The 18,666-nt window shown below is 36.4% G+C and overlaps 1 protein-coding gene across 4 annotated transcripts in view; it reads right to left on the bottom strand.

Moving 5' to 3' along the window:
• The window catches only part of CRPPA (CDP-L-ribitol pyrophosphorylase A), a 426,528-nt gene that overhangs the window by 3,289 nt on the left and 404,573 nt on the right, over positions 1-18,666 (bottom strand). For all 4 annotated transcript variants that reach the window (XM_082398504.1, XM_082398506.1, XM_082398505.1 and 1 more), the window contains 2 exons: positions 16,511-16,682; positions 9,151-9,190 (listed from right to left, as the gene is read on the bottom strand). The gene's annotated coding sequence lies outside the window, so the exon portion shown is untranslated. The remainder of the gene's footprint in view (positions 1-9,150; positions 9,191-16,510; positions 16,683-18,666) is intronic.

Below are 18,666 nucleotides of genomic sequence, written 5' to 3'. Positions count from 1 at the left end.
CGCAATCCAGCAATTCTACTCTTAGGTATTTACCTAAGAAAAATGAAAACGTGTACACCAGAAAGACTTGCACAAGAATATTTGCTAAAAGCCTAAACTGAAAAACTAGATCAAGTTTTCATCAGCAGAAGAATGGATAAACAAACTGTGATATTTTCATACACTGGGATATTACTCAGAAATAAAGAGGAACATATCACTACAACCCCATGGATAAATCTCAAAAACATAATGCTAAGTAAAAGAAATCTTACACAAATGAGTAGTTACTATGTGATTTGTTTGAATGACTATGAAGACCAAAATGGCTAAAAGTAATCCATGATGTAAAAACTGGGACATTGATTGTCTCTGTGAGCAGGGGGCTGGGAGATGAGGATTATGTTGGATTTGGCATAGTGATATTCTATACTTTGAAAGAGGTTTTAGTTACGTGGATGTAGATACACATCAAAAATCATCAAATGATGCACAAGATTTGTGCATTTCGCCTTACATAAAATTTACCTTAACAAAAAAGAGTCAATAAATATTGAACTCTGGTTGATGATATTCATACTGTTTTGAGGTGAAGGGCACTGATATCTGCAGTTAACTTTAAAATGTATCACATAAATAAGATAGATTAGTGGATAGAGAGATTAGTGGATAGAGACATTAGTGGATAGAGAGGTGAAAAGTAAAGCATGCAAAATTATAGAAACTAGATGCTGAGTATATGGGTATTTACCGTGTAAAACTTTCAAACTTTATGTTTGGAAATTGCCATAAGAAAATATTAGGAAAAAGAAATCAGGCATCGCTGATTTTTCCTTCTTCTTTTGTATTGCTCCTGACAACTTAAAGTTGAAATGAAAAACTGCGAGAGAAATACTGAATACAGCTCTCTAGTTTAAATAAGGCTTCGACATTCTGCTGCTATTCTGTTTAAACCCACATCTCCGTGATTACTTAACGTGGAAGTGAATGACTTCCTCACCCAGAAGGGCTCTGTTCTCACAATAAAGAGCAAGCATGGAAGGCAATGAAGCAAGTGCATTGGCCTGGGATGCACGATGAGCCAGGCATACGAGAGGCCTGCTCACACACCTCCCCCGTGCCAGCAAGCCAACAGCAGAAGTTCCTCCTCTACATAAGGGGCAAGAAGACACAGTGATTAACTACAAGGCTTTGAAGTTAGGGGCATCTAAGTTTGAATTTGGGCTCTCCCCACCATTAGCTTTCTTTCCCTATCAACATTAGGTTCAGAAAGGTTCACTTTCTGAGTTTTGGTTTCATCATTTACACAATGGACAAGTTATTGGCATGTACTCTTGAGGGTCTTTCTGAGGAATAATGAAGTACTGTGGGTATTAACAATTATTGTCACACACACAGACACACATAAATGGAGAAGAGAGAAGAGAAATGAAGAAATTAAGTTTGATGGAATTTAGAGAAAAGTAAAGTTTTTGGAGCAAAGGGTGTAATGATAAAATAAGAAGCTAGAAAGAAACTATCAAACTACACAACTCCTGGTTTTCCCTTTATTGCTTTTTTGTTTTCTTTTTTTGTACCACGTGGGTTGCAGAAGTCTTTTTTTTTTTTTTTTTTCCCTTCAACATTAAAGCAGTGACAGCAATGATTATTCCTAAGCACAGGTCTGCATAAAAAGCCACACTATGGAATATTATACTTTCTCTGTAAATCTCCTCACAACCTTCTCATAAATAAATGGGGCTAAAGTCAAGGAAACTGGGCTAAATCCCTCCCTTACTGTTTGGACTATTCCCAAATCATTCATCATGGACACTGGAGGATGGGGGCTTCTCTGTGGCATATATCTCAGGGAGGTCTGGCAGGGTTAAAAGAAAGAGACAAAGGAGCCTATGCTCAAGTATCCAGGGCATTTTTGCCAATCTAATGCTTAAAAATAAATGCACGCACAGCATACTTTTGTCAATAAATCCTCTAGGTGCTTACACTGAAGGTGGTGGAAATTGCTTAGGTAGTTCAAAATTGTATCTGGAGCTTTTTGCAGTCCAGTGTTCTGACAAGTGAAGATGATCTCTAGATCCTAAATTCAGTGATCTCCGAGAATTGCCAGTAGTTTTCTATTGGATTAGAACGGACTAACTCTTTCAATTTGTGTGGTATCTATTTCAATTCTACCATTATTTCTGAGCAAGGAGGATGATCTTGTGCAGGGGAAACTGGGCCAGTTTTAGGGCAAAAATATCCTGGTCCCAGGGAAACTATGCATGTTGCGTAAGAGTCACAAAATCCACGATAGATTGCTCCGTACAGTTGCTCTTAAGTCTGCCTAGGATTCCATGTCCTATTTTAAATCTTTGAAATGAAACTTTATGCCATAGGGTTCTCAATGAGAGGAAAGGGTAAAGGAAAGATATAAAGTAGGGCTGAAGCAAGACAGCACATCTGTTATGGTGTGAATGGCTCTTACAAAATCTCTTCCTTTCACTCAAAAACGTCTTATTGTTAACTGTTTTATTTGGGGGTATAAAATTATTTATGGGGTTTAGAGTAGAAGGCCACCATGTTTTATCTTCTTCTGGCTTCTGTGCTTGAGAACAATTGCCAAATTGTGGTTGTGTCAGGAAGACTTTAAGTGAAAAGCATTTTATAATTTCTTTAATTAAACATGATCAAAGGCGCCCTTAGAGCATTGGAATGAGCATTTTCCTAGATATGTGGCACTGTCTATATTCTTTTAACATAGCCTATTGGCTCGATGAACCTGTTGTTTGTTCCATAGTTCCTTCTGCTATGAACAACCAAAATTTTCCACTCTTTGAAACTTTAGTGTTTTACTATACACAGATAAAACACACCTGTTTCTGATATACAACCACTTTCAATTCTTGTTAACTGTGAAAAATTCATGAAATGGATAAAAATCTGTATTCCCCTTTCTGGTGTAAAATATAATTTGGGGCTTCACACTGTCGATTAAAAAACAGTGAGCACCTACTATGTGCATGGAAGGCACTATGAAAGTCAACAAATCTGAAAACGTTCATTGAGCACCTACTTTGGGCCAGGCTCTCATGCACCGTCTGAAAGGTGGGCTATGAAAACAAAAAAGAAAACCAGAAACAAACACCAATAACAAGCAGAGAAGGAAGGGGGTGGGTTGACGTTTAAACTGGATGACCAGAGAACTTAGTACTGGGGGAAATAAGATTATAATGGGAAAATATGAAGAAAGATGGATAAAAAAATGAGGGTGCAAAAAAATATAGGTTGTTGGGGAAGATCTTTCCCAACAGAGGGAGCCACAAAGGCCTTGAGGTGGAGGAACACTTGAACACTTGAAGAAAAGAGGCCAGTGATGCCGTAACTGAACACCTGGGGCCGGAAGCAGCACAGGATGAGTTCATAGAGGTAACAGGGAGCCAAATTATATAGGGCCTTGTAAGCCATTGTAAAGACTTTGGTTTTTACCATGAGCGAGATGGGAGCCTTTGGAGGGGTTGAATAAGAGAAGACATTATCTAAGTTTTAATAATACCTAAATCAGGATGGTTGCTCTCTTGAATAGACACACAAACGCACACACACACACACGGTAGGATGTGAGTGTAGAGACAAGAGAAACCAGTTAGCAAGCCACTGAGTATCCCGGCTGAGAGATAATTATGGCTTGGATCAGGGTCATAGACATGAGATGAAGAAAAGTAGTCAGATTCTGAATATATTTTGAAAATAGAACCAGCAGGATTTGTTGAAAGATTGTATGCATGAATTAAGAGAAAGAGATGAATCGATGATTCTAAAATGTTGGTTGCCATTTACTAAGGAGGGGAAGGTAAAGCAAGTTTTGGTGGGGTGGGGGGGGCAATTACCATTTCTGTTTTGGACACATTTCAGGTGAGGAGGCAAGTGAAGATGATTCAGCACGCAGGTGGAGATAACCATCTGGAGTTGAGGTAGAGATCCAGGCTTGATACATATATTTGGGAGTCATCAGCATTTAGATGATATTTAAAGCTGTAAAATTCTATATGATCATCTTGGGAGTGAGTGGACATTGATCAAGTTAAAAAACCAAGCTTTACTACATCGTGAAGAGTCCAGACTGAGGAACTAAAACCAAAAGAGAGGGAGGGAAGGAGGGAGGGAAAGAGTGAGAGGCCAAGAAGAAATGGCCAATGAGGGAGGAGGAGAACTGAGAAAGCATGACGTCCCAGAAGCCAAGTGAACAAAAATAGAAAAGAGTGAGGATTATACTTTTTGATATACAGAAACAATTCTTTACCTTATAAGGAAGATATAACGATATAAAAATATTCCAAATTTAGTACAGTGAGTGGTAAGTGCTACAAAAGATCTGTATTCCAACTGCTACAGTCACGCACAGAAGGGACTTCCTGACCCTCAGTTCATGGGAGGCCTGCATGAAGCAGGTGGCATTTAAACCCAATGTTGACAGATGTGTGGAAATTTGACGGGTAGAAGGGGAGGAAGAGAGGACAGTTATATCAGAGGCAACATCTGAAAAAGAAGCTCAGAGAAGGGAAAGAACAAGGTATACTTAAGGAACAGGGAGTGGTTCAAGCTGGCCTGGGTGTAGAGGATGTATAGCCTACTTTCTGCACACCTCTAAGGCAGGTGATGTCAGATTTTGCTATGTGGTTTTTGTTTTTGTTTTTTATTAACTCTCCAAAAGCAATGGGTATAAGAAGTCTTAACACAACCTTGAAACTTTTTCAATCCTTTCCCCCAGTCTAACTAACTCTTACCTACCAAATCTTATATTTTCATTTGTAAATATGGTAAGAGTCATGGAAAACATCTGTATCTGTTTATCATCTGTGGAGTTCTTGTTCTGTGTAAACTCTGGTGGGAGGAAAAAAGAGTAACAAGTATGCAAAAATATTTATTGTACTATGAGTCCCTACTGTGTTTCAATTCTGAAGTTGGGAGGAAGAAGTTAGAGAGAGAAATAGGAAAAAGATAAGGCTCACTCTTTGAACAGTTGCATAAATTTATGAGGACAGTCTGCCTGAATGGTTGGAAAATAGAAAATTCATTCTATAGATTTGGAGTTTGGCCCAGCATAATCTGACCTATGCTCCAGTTCCATGGAGACGAAAAAGTTGTGTTGCCTGCAACCACATACAGAATTCCTTAAAAATAACAGTCGTTATCTCTGGGGTCTGATCAACTCATGGCACTGAAGAGAGAAAGAGATAGAAAGAAACATGAGGAGGAATCACATGAGATTTTATTTTCAGTAATAGACAGGAAATATATTAATAGATTCCATCCCTCAAAAAAATGAACATGGTAAATTTTCTTACAGATTTTTTAATGTGAATTTTAATTTTAGGGCCAACTGCACAAGTTTTTTCCCCATCTTTGTATTGCCAATGGCACAGTGGGATGAACAGGGAACCTATTATCCAATTCAAACTCAGACACCAATTTAAGCCCCCGGTCTCTTTGCTCCTCATGGGTCTCATTTGCAACATTGAGGGAGAGGACACTGGTATATAATAAAGTGGGAAAGACTGAACGCTTTGGAGTCATACAGATTTAGTAGCTATATGATGTTGGGCAAGCTACTGACTGTCTGAATTGCAGTTGTTAAACTGCAAATTAGAAAGAATAACAGCTCTCACACAGTGCTGTGATGAGCATTAAAAGAAATCATGTAGGGAAAACTTCTGGCACATAGTAGACCCTCAATAAATATTCATTTCCTTCCTTCTTTTAACTTGAGCATTTCAGTTCCAGTATAATGTCAAGCCCTAATTTGGGGGAAAATTTTCTGAGAGAAAGTACAGAGTTTACCACTATTAGTTGTTTTAAATTTTTAAAAATTGGCATCCAGTCTGTTTCAGAAAATAAGACAGCCTCTATCTTTAGGGTAAAAATAAAGAATTTGTAGGGAGCACGTACTACATGAACAGTGAGGAGAAAACTGGTATTCCCCTCAGGAGAAAATTTAAGATTATTTGGGAAAAAAGAGGATGGAAGGAAGAGAGGAAGGAAGTTAGTTGATAAATAGTTTTAAAGCCTATAAATTAAAAATGAACCAAGTAAGAGAAAGAAAGGTATTTGCTCTGCTGCCCTTCCCATTAAGATGTTAGGTATTAGGGCTGGCATGACACAGACATCTTTCTTGTTCCTAAAATGGAAAAATATCTTTTATGAAAGTGAGTGAGTTTACAGCAGGAATGTCAGCTCAGTGAATGATTGATTCAGTGCTCTACATAAGTGGATATATACTTTACTACTTTGACCTTTCTGTATTTTTCATATTTTGCCTGACAACATATTGCAACCATTCCTTTCAGTTAGCAGTTAAAGTCTAATTTGCAGCTGCCTTTATAAAACCAAAGCTTCCCTGCAACAAATGAAAAATTTCAAGTCCTATTGTTTGTTTGATCTCTAGTATCATACAGTTCGGTATTTCAGACATATAAAACGCCCAGAGCACGAAAAAAACACAGTAAATAGTCACCGTCCCTTAGCACCGTCCGTTACTCAATGTTTCAGTTTGTCATACAGTATGAAATATAAATGAAGAAAAAGAGGAAGGGAGACACAGCAGTAATTTATGCCTGTCTAGAAAGTTTGGCACTGCAGCTCCAAGTATAGGGAGCCATTTACAGGAGAAAAACCGTAACCAGAGAATATGGAAGTGTGGAAGGTGAGATCATCCACCAGCAGCAATCTTTCAAATTCATAGACACTTTCGGATTCATGAGGTGAGAACGAGCAGTGCAGAGAACTGTGAAGTTCATTTGTAGTGTTTGACTTTGTTAACACGCACTCTCAAGCTGTCTTTGTTATGAGATGGTGGTCGAACGGTAAGTGAAAAAAAAAAATCAGTATGGAAAATATCCCCATTAATTGGAAATAATAATAGTGTTACACATAAAAAAGTTAAAGGACTATATGTAACTTGAAAGTGTTATTTAAAAGAGAAAAAAATATGTAAATTTAGCAGAACCTTGTACCAATCATTTAAAAAAAAATCTTTACCTGAACTTTTAAATGATTAATTTGAATTAATTTCAATTTATTTGAATGCATTTGTCTTCTATTAAGCATGGTCAAAATTTGTCTCGAAACATTTTTTTTTAAAACTAAACATTTTCTTCAAGGCAGAATTAAATCTATGAACGATTTAATACCGACAAGAAAAGTAATTTATGGAATGAAGCAATGATGCAATGACCCATGCCTTTGTTACATTTCTCTCACTAAGCCTCACATAGATGTTATTTCAATTTCAAAATCAGAAAAGGGAACTGCCCAATATGTCTTAGTAGTTTCTCTAGAAACAGGCAAATCAAAATCTAGGGATCAAATGATGAGAGTCTTTAAGGTGTTTCGGGGTGAGAGAAGGAAGGGGAGGTAGCATCAATATGGCTTTTGGGGTCTGAGTGTGTACCAGAAAAATTAAAATACCGTGCATCAATAAAGTGTCACTTATTCTGAAAGACTTGTCTAGCAATTCAGAAATTTTAAAAGTAAACATTTGGGCTAACAAAAATACACAGGTATAATAATAAACATGATTAAATTAGGGGTAAGATCAGGAAAATCTAAAAGGATACATAAGGACCTAAGCTGTATAGACCAGAGCTTTTCAAATTTTAAAGTGCACACAAATTGCTTGGGATCTCATTAAAATACAGATTATGAATCAGTTAGTTTGGGGTGGGACCCAAGATTCTTCATTTTTCATGAGCTCCCAGGCCATGCCAATGCTGCTGGTCTATGGACCACACTTTATGTAGCAAAGCCCCAGATCATGATAAAGGAAGAAGGTTTATCCTAGAAATTGCATCTAGAGAAGTGTGAATATCATATGATCTTTCTGACCAACCCCTGTTCCCGCTGTTATTTTCAATGGAATTTACTCTAGAAAACATAAACGAAGGTAACATATTCAAATAAACACAATGTGATATTCTACTAAGGTAAATATATGAATTACTTAACTCAGTTCTCAAAAGAGCCTGTGAAGTAAAGACTTTTATTATCTTCACTTTATGGAAAAAGAAACAGTCTTGGGGAATTGAACTAATCAAGTCAAAACCACATATGCAGGATTTAGAAACAGTTCTGAATTTGGCAAATCTTACTCCAGAGCCTAAATATTTTTGTCAGTTTTACTACAATTGTCAAGATTGCCCTATTGCATTCTTAGTAATCTTGCAAACAAAGCACTAGACACAAAAGATACAGTAGGGATACAATGGTGTATGAACGTTGGGCTATACCATCTTCATTGACAGCTTCTAGAACAGAAGTCACTCAAGAATAACTGCTCTTGACATTAGAGATCTTACATGTGTGGTGAATAGCAGCCTTGATGCAATAAATAATCTGTTTCAAGAACCAGAATGAATGAGAGATGAGAATAAAATACTGGATTAAGCTCCTTACACTAAAGAGCGGACAAATAGATTCTAGATAAGGACATACTGGAGGCGCCACAGCCCTGAACATATGGGATTACCACTAAAGCTCCACGTCAGAAAAAACAGCCCTTAGATTTTAGAATCCCTAAGGGACTTTTACTCTATGAAGCGTACACTGTTAAATATTTTATGCATTTGATTTTTTTAAAGGGTATAATCCTTCCCCTAAGGTGTGCTGGCCCCAGGGTCTTTGAACAAGTCTAGACCAGAATTAATTAGGAGCCATCATTTTCATTACAAGTATGTTATAATTATGTTTGCTGATTTCACACTGTTCAATATACTCCCTCCTGTTCAACTACAGCACAAGGCCTTTAGCACCTGTTGCTTATTTCTGCCAGACTGAAAATATTCCTTTCTCTTTATTATTCGTGTGCAAGGCTAAGATGAACTTGCCAAGAGTTGTCATTCTTGAATGCACCTGCCAAGTGTCAGATACTTTAATAAGTGAAATGCTTATAGCATATGCTGTGTTTGCCACAGCTTCCAACTTCCAGTGTCCAGTATTTCACAAGAGATTGAATATATTCAGGATGACAGATCCATTCCTTGATACATGTGTATGTGACCATATGCCCATGCGTATACAACACACTTATATAACACACCCCCCAGGTTAGCTTTGGCTGAGTATATATCTTACAGTAATTTACTACCTTACATCTTCAACTTTTTTAAAAAAAGAATAAATCCCTTGGACTATACTTACTGATTTGTTGGCAGCTGCTTTCATGGCATCAGTCTGTGTACTAAAAAATAAAAAAATAAAATTGAGTTTTGGGCTACAAGGTAGCACCCTACGTCCTGTTTTGATAAGTTCTTTGCTTTCCTTTCCTGAGGATGCCTAATACTTTTCCCACTCTTCTGTTAGGTCTTCAATCCATCCAGATAAGAGTACTGCAAAGCTACTGTAATTGAGGGATGGGGCCTAGAAAAGAGGCATCCATCCTCGATATACTGAGGTACCCAGCAGGGTGAAGATTTAAAGGAATGCATCCCTTTTCCATGAGTTATTCAACTTTATCCTGGCAGTCTCATCAGATGTTATCAGAGGTGTGGAATGGAAGGAAGGAAGGGTAGAGAAGGCTTTCTAGAATGCTGACATGGGACTAATGCCAAGAAAGATGGAGTGATGATGGTTCTGCTTTCATAGCTTTACCACATTCCCAAGGATGAGTGAGGGCTCCCACGTTTTGTTCAGTTTCCGAGGAGCCCATGTGTTTTATGTTTACCTTCCCTGCCCGGCAGAACATTAACTTCCCTTTCCTTGACAGATATCAAAAATCCATGTAAAACTTTCCTGCAATCCACAGTAAAACTGACGTCTGCAGCAGGAAGCCGTCTTATTTTATGAGCACCCTTCTTCAGGTAACCTCAAGATAGAACAATTTAGACAACTTTCCCTTTTGAAACAGTAGAGCAAAATATTCCTAGACCTCTCTCTCCCTCTTTTTCTCCCTCACTTTCTCTCTCTCTTTTGCTTTCACTCTCCCTCCCTCTCATATATGAAAACACCATTCAGAGCTCAAGCTGCTTGATAATTAAAGAAGGAATTATACATCCTAAGGCCTTTACTATTAGAATGTACATGAGTTTAGTTCATGAACAGCAAGCTTTCATGAACCAAGTGGTCAAGAACCTTGTTGATATAGCACCACCGGAATGAAACCAAGGGACCTTTCTCAGAGGAAGAATTTCCCATATAAGTAAGTCTACAAACCTGTACACTGACAATTCATTACACCTTCTGGAAAGGTTGCTGTATAGGGCTATAGTCAAACTGGATTTTTCTTATCCTAAGTTAACTTATGCCTTGGTAACTATACTTCCTTGGATGTGATTCAGTCACAAGTGGGATTTTCTCAGAGGTTCTTGGCACACTTAATTTCTAATTGATGCCACTGATAACATAAAAACAGGATTGGGTTATACTTGAGGAGAGAAAACGATTCTTCAGGTGTACTCCGAATGAGCTCATTTTATCCAGCAAAGGAACGGAAGAGCATCTGCAGGTAAGGTGACTACAACTCTACTACCTGTAAGTAATAGTATTACTGGATCATTACCTAGGAAAACAACCCTAGAAAAAGGTCAAATGCTGGTAGCTTTCAGAGGACTCAGAAAAGCACATAGGGGATAGAGTTCTCTTTCTTTCAGAGCCTAGGCCACTGATCAAAGAATTCCAAAGAGAATTCTGTGCACAGTCACTGATAAAATTTAAAAGGAGATTAGAGGCCCATTTCCAGCCAGAATAATCTGAAAGCCCTGACACGTACCATTATATTGTTTGATGAACATTTCCAGAAGAATGAGATGTCCGTTTTGACCTTTGCAGTGTGAGTAACACATGTCGAAAGGAGGACAGAAGGCTTATTTTTATACAGATAGCAGAAAGCTGCTCTCCTTGTTAAGAAAGCATGGCAGGCTGATTTTGTCTTTCTTTTTTCCTTTGTAATTTTAAAGTCCTCCCAGATAAACCTTTGCAGTATACAACTTGGTTTTGACATCCTGGCTTTATGCCTCTAACTGTTTATAAGTCATGCAAGGAAGTCATCTATCTTGACCAATATGGCTCAGACATATTTTCCATGTTAATTACACATGTTTGGACTGACATTGCAGTGATACAATTTCATTTGTTTAAAACAACAGAATGGATGGCTCTTTAACTCAACAAATGTAGGTAAAAATTCTTCCCAGAGTAAATGCAACAAGTCTGGAAATTATAAAGGCACAGGCACGAGTGGCTGAAACCCCAGAGACTAAGAAGCTGATATTCTGCAATGATCCCTTATTTAGATTAAAAGCATGTTGGAAAACTACGACATAATTATCAAAAAATTATAATTATAATATATGTGTTAGACACTCCAACAAGATTGGTGTCCTAAAAATAATCACCAGTTGAAAAGGAAGCAGAAGCATTTTTAACTCTAACGCAATGGAACGATTCGAATTTGGGCTGTGTTTTTGAGCAGGACCTCCACATTTTTTTTACACTTACCAGAACACCAGCAGTTAACCCCGTAATGGCCAACTGCTCGTTATTACCCTACATTTGGTCCACAGCTGCGTGGTTCTGCTCACTTTATTGTCATTTCAGCCCTCAGCCCCTTAGATGCCTGGTGACCGCTTGCATGCAGAGGGGCCTTTGGTTAACTAAATCCCCATCAGGATCACAGCTGTTGTAAAACATTCGGTGACAAAAATATCCATGTGCAACGCATAGTAGATATATTTGCGAGCCAATTTGAGCAAAACTTGAAAAACAAATGAGGGGACTAGTCGAATTCTCTGGCTTCTGAACTACATTTCCTCTATTTTGGGGGAATATGCTTTGTAACATTCCAGCATTCCCCTCTCAGTGCGACGGATGATTGGGGCTAAATTTCAGAGTGATGGGCCCAGTTAAGCAAAAATATACTTTTCCACCTTCCTTCACTCAGCCTCAGTAGTTAGAGAATGAATGTCATGTTCAATTATTCAGACAGATTCCTGACTTTGGCATAATACTAACGTCAGTATTGGGTATTTATTCACGATGTGCCTCAGCTTAAGACACCAAACCCTTGTTTCAGCCTGGAGGCCTAGCACAGTGGCCGCATATGTGCAAGTGTGTCTTACCCCAACCATGTGCAACAGCCAATGCTGCCAGGTCCTGTTCATCGCACAGAGGGCCCTGAAAGTGCCCTGTAGGTGATTATGGCTGGTGTTACAATGGTCAACCCCATGTCCGGTTATGACGCTGAGAGACTGTGCTGATTCTGCTTCACCTCGCTACCCACGAACGTTTAAAAACAGGAAGAAGACAAGGAGATAAATGACCTACACCCCAAAAATAGAATGAAGAGATCCATTTCTCGATTGTATCATTGAATGCCACTCCTTTGTCCCATTTTGTCAAGATCCAAAATCAAGTAACAGATGCGATCTGAGACTCCCTTAGATCTAACTAAATTTAAACCCACAAAGGGGGGAGTTGATCCTGGTTCTAACTAATCTGAAATTTGGTTTGTACATGCCTGTGTTGACTGATTGAATTCCTACCCCACACATATTCTGTTCATTCACTAAATTGTTGAGATGTTGCTTAACAGTCAGGGACCTAGATTTTTCTCCTCCATTAACTCATTCAGACATGTCTTAAGCACTCACTCTGTGCCAGGCACTGAGGATAAAATATTAATAAGTCACAGTCCTGGCATGCAAGGAATCTAAGGTTCAGAGGCATATAATCTCTCAAACGTAAGAGAGGGAAGATTCTTTTTTTTTTTTTACCCTTCCATTAATTCTCCAGTCCTCTGCTGCCATAAATTATACAAATTTATGAGAGGAAAAAGTGCCATTAGTTAGTTTTAGGTGTTTCCCCAACTTGGTGAGGTAGGAGAGAACTCGTGTATATTACCTGATGAGTTATTGACTTCTTAGTAACGTTCATTGAGGAAAAAAGATTTTTTTAATTTTGAAACTAAAAATTATCGGGTAGATATCTGGAGCACAACCAATGTATTATGTGCATGGAGTTAAAAAAATATAATTTATACATTCTAGCTTTAAAGAATTTAAGTCAGGGAAAACAAGATTGTGACAAATAATTTAAAAACATAATTGTGTGTATATGTCTATATATCTATGTAAGATATGAAAAAATTATGTATAGGAGAGCTCTTGGTATAGAATTGTCAAGGCAAACTTAATTAGTTTAGATTCTCATAATCTAAATTATGTTGCTGCACTTCATGATATTTTACAGAGGGTCCCCTCCATCCATAAGATAAAGCACTGGAAGGGCTGTGTGTGTGGAATCCATAGGTGAGTGCAACTCTGCTACCTGAAGCTGGTAAGCTTATTAAACATTTGATCAAGACCAGTGAATTCCAAGCCTACTTTGGTCTATCGCCCTTTTGGATCCCTATTTCTACATACTTCAGCTTTTTCTTCTTGTGTCTCCTCTCTATTGGTTAATTCTGTGCTGTTATTTGAAGGAAGGTCATGGTTCATAAAATAGAGGTTTTCTCTAAAGTTAACAAAATAAAAAGAAGTTTCTGGATTTGAATGTGAACTTCTTCCTGACCAAGAAGACCTATATCCCTTTACACTAAATATATAAACCTGGGGCCAAGGATTAGCGATTTCCCCTCCTCTAATGTAATAAACAGTAGTAAACATTTTCTGAACTTGTTTAAAGTTTTTTTAAAAAAATAGAGCAGCTCACTTCTTATATTTCTCATAATAGAGGAGAAATGAAGATGTGGCATTCAGTTTAGTCCAAAAATTACGTATTGAGAGTGTGTGTGTGTGTGTGTGTGTGTGTGTGTGTGTGTGTGTGTGTCTGTGTGTCCATCCTAATAGCATATATGTATATATGCTATTAGGTGAGATATTGTGAGCACAAAGGAAAATAAGACAGTCTTATACATAAAGTTACTTCTAATCATCAGAGAAGTAGAAGAGGAGCCAAGAGCTCCTATCTAATCATGATATAGATAGATTAAAAGAAGAAGGAAACGTATCATAAAAATACATATAAGGATGAGCACCTGGCCCATACCAGATAGGCTCTCAAGAGGCAGGTAAACTAACTCTTAAAAGAAAAGCAAAATTTAGGAAATCAAAGAAAAAGGAATGACACAGACTCTTACTTCCAAGGAAACAAACAGTTTTTGAAAAGAACAGAGACAGACATACAATATGTTGAATTTTAGGGAACAGCAAATAACTCAATACAAAATGCAAGAGTTGGAGAGATAGAAGAGATTGGAAGAGAGGGCTTTATACACCAGATTATAGAGTTTGGAATTTATTAGATGAGGAAGATGCATTAAAAAATTTTATGAAAAAGAATATCATGATGAGCTAATAAGGGCCTATGCTAAGCACTATTTGCCGTGAACAGGAAAAATAAACATATTGAATATATTCAGGAAATAAAATTGATTGATAGGATTTCACTTGGAAAATGTAGAGGAAAAGCTGGTGTCAAATGTGATTAGCAAGTTTTGCCTTGAGTGATTGAGTGATACATGTTACTACTTGAAATAAGAAACAGAAAAGGGAATGGGATCAAGAGCATAGGTAGAAGCTTAAGGCTTAAACAGGAGGTAGGGAATAAAATATCTGAAACTACAAACGAGATAAAAAGTAAAAATATAAACGAGTGTTTTAACTCATCAATTTTCTCTGAAAGCTAGATAGATGTTTTCTGAGAGATTCTTAAAAGAAAGATTTTTTTAAAAAGATTATACTTAATGAGATTGAATCTGAAAGTTAACCCTTTGAGAGAAATAATCCATATTCTGAGAATGATAACTAAGAACAGTATTTCCTAAGAGCTCTAACTACAAAATTTTGTAGTTTTAGAAAACATTACATCTCACCATTACCTGAAACTAGATTTCTTTATGTAACATATAAGCTTTGCATTTCATTTAAAGTGAAAATACTGCGCTATAAATCTTAAAAAATAAATATTGGAAACTATACATTTCATGAGATATGATTCAATTTTTAATTAGAAAATTTATAGGCCAGCCATTTATATGAGAGAGAGAGAAAGAGAGAGAGAGAAAGGTAATAATACGAGAGAGAGAGACACAGAGGTAGTACGAGAAAATATCCACATGCATTTAATAAAAATGAAATAATTTGACATCACTGTTTACCTATCAATTGGCAAAGTTGAAGAAATAGTAAGAAAACAAGCACTTTTAAATACTGTCAGTGGATAAAAAGATAGAATTTCTTATATAGCAGTTTGAAAATATAGATTAAAACCTTTAAATTTTGCACACCGTTTTTATCAAGCATGTTATTTATAAATTATGGGTGTATTCAAGAATTAAGCTGCAAATATATATACACACACACACACACACACACACACACACACACACACACACACATATATATAATCCCTATTGTTTATGTATTACAAATGAAGTGGTAGTTTTTAATCAGTGTTTTTTAAATTTTAAAGAAAACATCATCCAATATTCAAAAATATTTAAAAAATGAAAATATTCCTCAAAAGGACTTTTGAATGGGTATTTTAGTCATACTACACAGAACTTCCAGAAATCTTCTCCCGTTTATCTTCCCTAAAATCCTCATTACAGTTTGGCAGCTGCTCCCAATGTCCCTGATTCTCTATTAAAACTCCAAAACTTTTTTCTACAATTGAGCACTGGCCATTTCTTCTCTCTCACCTCTTTTCTCCATCTTTTCAACTCAACTTTTTTCTTTTCTTGCATGTGTCTTCCTCACATGAATTAACATAGCCTCTTAGACTTACACATTGCTCTAATTCATCCGTTTCCTGGACCAACACAGCAAAACCGCACGCCTGAAATTGCCAAGACAAAGTCTCCTTCCTCTTTGGAGGGTAGAAGAGAATGCTTTAGAAGAAGAGGGACAGCTGAAAATATGTATATATGTTAATTTTTGAAAGTATCTGTCATAGAGAATTTATCATATTTGTCATATTTATAATTGAGAATATTTGAAATTCTAATTATCCAGCAACAGATTGGTTACATTAATTATGCTAAATTGATGCAGAATTTGATGACATAGCTTTCAAAAAGTTTGTGTGTGTGTGTATGTACATATGAAGTATATTTAATGGCAATATTCATATACTAAATTTTAAATCTCTAGTTTAAATAAACGTGTGTAGAGTTAATTTCTCCACTCTTTATTACTGGCTTTGTTGATATATCAAAATATATCAGTAGGATAAGAAATTATGTTTTTCTTTTGTCCTACGTTTTCTAAATGTTTTCTAATTAAGTTATTTGTAAAGGTGAAAATCTTTACTGCTCTAATATAAATAACATGTTAAACTCAGAGAAATGAAAATGTGTCTAATTTCATCCAAACTGAATTTTTTTAAAGTCTCCAATTGACATTCACTTACAATCATGTATGCTAGTAGTTCTAAAAACAGATGTGAGTTATTTTTAGCACTAACTTAAAAAATATAGAACAGTTTCCAACTATATTAATTTGCTAGGGCTGCCATAACAAAATGCCACATACAGGTGACTTAAATAGCATAAATATATTCTCACAGTTCTGCAGGCTGCAAGTCCAGGATCAAGGGGGTGGCAGAGTTGATTTCTCCTGAGGCCTCTCTGCTTGACTTACAGATGGCTGCCTTCTTGCTGTGTTCTCACGTGGCCTTTCCTCTGTGCACGTGTATCCCTATAATCTCCTCCTCTTCTCATAAGGACACTAGTCCTACTGCCAGAAAGTGGATACCAAAATAATAGAAAGATACAGTTTATATAGTAGCACTACTGTATATTTTATTATATTTTAATTCTTTGAAAGTGTGTTATCTACAAAATAACTCTATTAACTAAGAAGTATAATTAATTGAAGATGCCTTTTTTCAGTAATGCTAAAAAATAAAGAGGCTGAATGTATTTCCTCCATTTTTAATCTAGCTGTGCCATTACAAGTGTCACATACACAACTGTGCTAACAGATACAGTCATCTAGAATGCATAGCTAGAAAGGAAATACTATACTCCAGGGAATGCCTTAAAAAAATTAGGAGGGCTACTCATTAGTTGTTCTTTGTTTTCTACTTTGGATTACATCAAACTGACCCAAACTCCTATTTATTACTACTCCATTAAAACAAAAGCAAAGTTTAGACAGAGAACATTAATCAATTCATATTTCAATAAGCACAAAGACTACATAGGCCAATAAATCATGCAACCAGCTGTGTCTTTTTTTAAAAGCATTGGTAAATAATCAGTTCAACTGAAATTAATTGCATCTTTTCTTCCCCCAATCCCTCATACACATAGCAGTGTGAAAGTATCTGGAGACAAAGAATAAACTGAGATTCAGTCATAAATAAGATAACCAATTTGTCATACAGACCAAGTAGTACATGGTGAGATCATTGAGTTCTTATGTATATAGCCAAAGCAAAACGGAGTGCTTAAAGTTAAAAAAACAAAACAAAACAAAAAAAAAACGGAGTGCTAAGAAATTAGATCACAAATTTTTCCAAGGGACATAGGTAGTTTTTCAATGTATAAAAATTCATCCATATATGAGGACTTTTTTTCCTTTTGTGGTTTCACCATCATAATGATTATATTTACCCAATTACTTTTCTTAAACTTTCATCAAATAATTTACTCAAATGATTTCTGATTGTAACACTTTGTTGGAAATGTGGGTTTCTAGGATTAGCTATGTGAAATAAGTCATCTCATGACGTGAGGCTTCTACTTCATCCACTACCTACACCAACTTGGCAAAAATCCATGCCCAGAAACTTCCTAAAAAATGAAGTATCTTTCCTCTTTAGAAAGTAGCACATGAGAGTTGATTCAGGATGCTTTTATGTTAAGTATTCAAAACTATACCTTACAGTGTTAACTACAGTCACCATGTTTTACATTAGATCCTCAGACTTTATTTACCTTATAGCCGAAAGTTTATACCCTTTTACCAACCTCTTCCCATTTCTCCTACACTTCAGCCCTTGGCTACCCCTTTTCAACTCTCTCTGTATGTGGTTTTTTTTTTCTTTTTTAAACATCCCCATATATGTGATATCTTGCAGTATTTGTCTTTCTCTGTGTGGCTATTTCACTTAGCATAATACCAAAAGGTCCGTCCATTTTGTCACAAATAGCATGATTTCCTTCTTTCTCATGGCTGAATAATATTTCATTATATATCTATATCTATATATATATATAGATATATATATATACCCCACATCTTCTTTATCCATTCATCCACTGACTGACATTTAGATTGTTTCCATATCTTGGCTATTGTGTATAATGCTGCAATAAGCATGGGGGTGCAGATATCTCTTTGATATCCTGTTTTTATTTTCTTTGGATATATGACGTATGAGGATCTAATGTAAAATATGGTGACTACAGTTGATAACACTACATTGTTTAATTGAAATTTGCTAAAGGAGTGGAACTTTAATGTTTTCACCAAAAGAAAAACAAACAAAAAAAGGTAAATATGTGAGGTGATGGATGTGTTAACTAGATGGAGGGAATCCTTTCACAGTGTATACGTATATCATCACGATGTACACTTTAAATACACTTTACAATTTTATATGTCAACTGTACCTCAATAAAACTGAAATAAAAAAATAAAAAACTACTTTGCAGCTGATTTTTCTTCTTCTTCTGGGGACATAATGAGGACTAATTATGTCACATCTCACACT

Source organism: Balaenoptera borealis (assembly GCF_965194805.1).
Source record: "Balaenoptera borealis genome assembly, chromosome: 7".
NCBI classification, from domain to species: domain Eukaryota; kingdom Metazoa; phylum Chordata; class Mammalia; order Artiodactyla; family Balaenopteridae; genus Balaenoptera; species Balaenoptera borealis.
Note: the sequence above shows the minus strand (reverse complement) of the source record. Positions and strands in the feature narration are given on the sequence as shown.